Source organism: Phascolarctos cinereus, unplaced genomic scaffold (genome assembly GCF_003287225.1).
Source record: "Phascolarctos cinereus isolate Bilbo 61053 unplaced genomic scaffold, phaCin_HiC Scaffold_5;HRSCAF=322, whole genome shotgun sequence".
Taxonomy (NCBI): Eukaryota; Metazoa; Chordata; class Mammalia; order Diprotodontia; family Phascolarctidae; genus Phascolarctos; species Phascolarctos cinereus.
This window is the reverse complement of record NW_027555958.1, coordinates 172,763,201-172,766,135: the sequence shown is the minus strand read 5'-3', so window position 1 is coordinate 172,766,135 and position 2,935 is coordinate 172,763,201. Positions and strand designations below refer to the sequence as shown.

At 37.6% G+C, this 2,935-nt stretch overlaps 1 pseudogene; it reads left to right on the top strand.

Moving 5' to 3' along the window:
- The first annotated feature begins 1,671 nt into the window (after window positions 1–1,671).
- LOC110192059 (transient receptor potential cation channel subfamily M member 8-like) lies at window positions 1,672–2,718 on the top strand (annotated as a pseudogene).
- Window positions 2,719–2,935: the final 217 nt, after the last annotated feature.

Here is a 2,935-nt window from a genome sequence, read left to right as displayed (position 1 = left end):
AGTAAAAAGGTGTCAGTATAAATATTCAGTATCAATATTTTGATCATTAACCAGGAGTTAATATCTCAGAGAAAATCATAAATTTGAGATATCGTAATGTTAAAAAATCAGAAGGAAGGGAAACATATTTTGTAAATATTAAATTTTAATCTAAAATTATAAAGCATTTTGTTGGGAGGGACATATAAAGTTAATATAATTTTAAGTAATATTGCATTCAAGAAAGATAAGAATTCATTCAATCCCTATGTATTCTAAGTAAAATGGTAGAGCTACCATGGAAATGCCATCAGAAATTATTATTTAGACATACCAAATATTTTATCAGGAACAATTTCATCTATCCATCTATCTATCTATTTACAGCTCTTATGGTTGGCATTTTCTCAAATATATTAATTTTCCCATTTTAGCATCAAGAAAAAAAAGTTTGAGACGTTCTATATTCAGTGCATTAATTGAAAACATAAGGCTTACTGGAATCTAGCAATAAAAGATTTAACTTTTTTAATGAGTAATTTAAATGTGATATGACTAGTATTTTAAAAATTAACCTTGATAAGTGACCATGATAAATGCCGACAATTGCAGGCTTCATTACCAAAGGAATGATTTTCCAACATCTCCTTTTATTTATCTGCTTAGAAAAAGTTTAAAGGCTCACAAGTTGAGTTACAAAGAAAATAAATAACTTTATGTACGTATATGTAAACATTTGTGTGGAGAGAGACTATTTTTGCTAAACTTAAAAAGCTAAATAAATTCTACTAGTAGTAATAGCAGCAGCAGCACACTAAGATGATTTATAGTTCTGATTTATTCTTGTATACCTTCTTGTGGCACCAGAACACAAAAGAATTCTATGTCCACTGTTGTCCTCCATGTCATTATGATCATCATGACAATTTTGATTAGTATCAGTCTGTATCTTTCTACCTTGTCTTATATTTCTTCAACTCAAGTGCAGTTTCATCATACTGATCAGGTTGAAAATCCAGTCAGTAGTATCTCTAGAACCTGTAATGCGCAAAATGAAAGCAAAGTCCCTATGGTGAATGTAGGAGGGGGTGCACTGAACTATTTTAATATGACCACAGAGAGGGCACAGACCCATTTCACAAGAAGCAGGTTCCACTTCCAAAGGACCAAGTTCTCTGGGTTAATTTCTTTCCTGCCTCAGGAAGAAGTCTATTGATAGACATAGAAGGCTTATGTAGTCCTACCTGGTTTTCCTCACCCTGTCATTCGTGGTCTTCTCCTGGAAAATGGTCTTCCATATCACCCTCCTGCTGCTCTTTGCCTACATGCTGCTCATGGATTTCTACTCCTCACGCCTTAGAGCTTATCCTCTGTGCCTTGGTCTTCATCCTCCTCTGTGATGAAGTGAGACAAGTGGGTAGCCCCATTCCCCAGGGGAAGCTCATCTCTCTCAGAAGCCAGAGAGAATAGGGGCTCTCTCTTCAGAGTTCAAAGAGAGCTGGTTCTAAACTAACTTTCCTGTTGTAAGTAAGGCCTGAAGACAAGGAGGCACTTTACACAATCACCCATAGTTGTGCAGTCCTTCATCAGCCTCAGGAAAGTCTTTTCAAATCCCAATCCTTCTTTGTTTTCAGTTCAAATCAACCATGGAACATGAGTAGGATCAAGTACTTCACAGATCTGTGGAATGTCATGGATGTTCTTGGATTATTTTTTACTTCGTAACAGGGATTCATAGCAATCTTCCAGCTCCACTCCTCTAACAAAAGCTCCCTATATTCTGTGTGTGTCATCTTTTGCTTGGATGATATCATTTTCACTCTATAGACAGAGAGGTATAGGCTGATACTAATCAAAACTGTCACAATGATCACAATGACGTGGAGGACAAAGGTGAACATTAAATTCCTTTGTGTTCTGGTGCCACAGGAAGGTATACGTTATTTCAATCTGAAAATTATTATATCATTTTCACCCATATGTTCAATGTGAACAGAAATCTGGGGCCGAAATCATCGTGTTGCAGAGGATGCTAATTGACCTGTCCTATTCTTATCTGTGGTTTGGATGGTGGCCTTTGGGGCATCCTATCAGGGCATCTTGAGGCAGAATGAGCACTGCTGAGAGTAGATCTTATGCTCAGTGATCTACAAACACTACCTGACCATGTTTGACCAGATGCCTAGTGATGTGGATGGCCCCACTTATGACCTTTCCCCCTGCACCTTCATTAGGAATGAATCCAAACCTCTATGTGTGGAACTGGATGAACACAGACTGTCCCTGAATGGATCACCATATCCCTTGTATGCATCTATATGCTCTCAACCAACATCCTGCTTGTGATCCTGTTGGTCATCATGTTTGGGTACACTCTGGGAACAGTGCAAGGAAACAATGAACACATGTGGAAATTCAAGCATTACTTCCTTGTCTAGGAATACTGTAGCTCCCTGAACAATCCCTTCCCCTTTGTGGTCTTCACTTATTTCTATATGATAGTGAAAAAATACTTCAAATAATGCAGCAAGGAAAAACACTCAGCCCTCAGCTGATATGCAACAAATGTAACAAATGAGAACAACAAAACCCTGGCATGGGAAAGAAGACTACCTTGTCAAGAGCAACGCCAAAGACAACGACAATTCAGAAGAAATGAGGCACCGATTTAGATGGTTGCATAAGAAACTGAATGATCTTAAAGGCCTTCTGAAAGAGATTGCTAATAAATTAAAATAAATTAACACAAAACTCAATCAGAAACCACCAATTGCATCTAGGAACCAACTCCTAAAAAAGACATCTTGGGGTCACCATAAACAGTCAAAAGACGCTGAAAACTTGAATAAACAGAAAGACTCAAAATGGCCCTGACTGCTGAGCAACTCTTTTTTCAACTCTTCAGTGTGAGGGGGATTTTTAAGTGACCCTGGCCAAACTGATGTATCAAAACAAA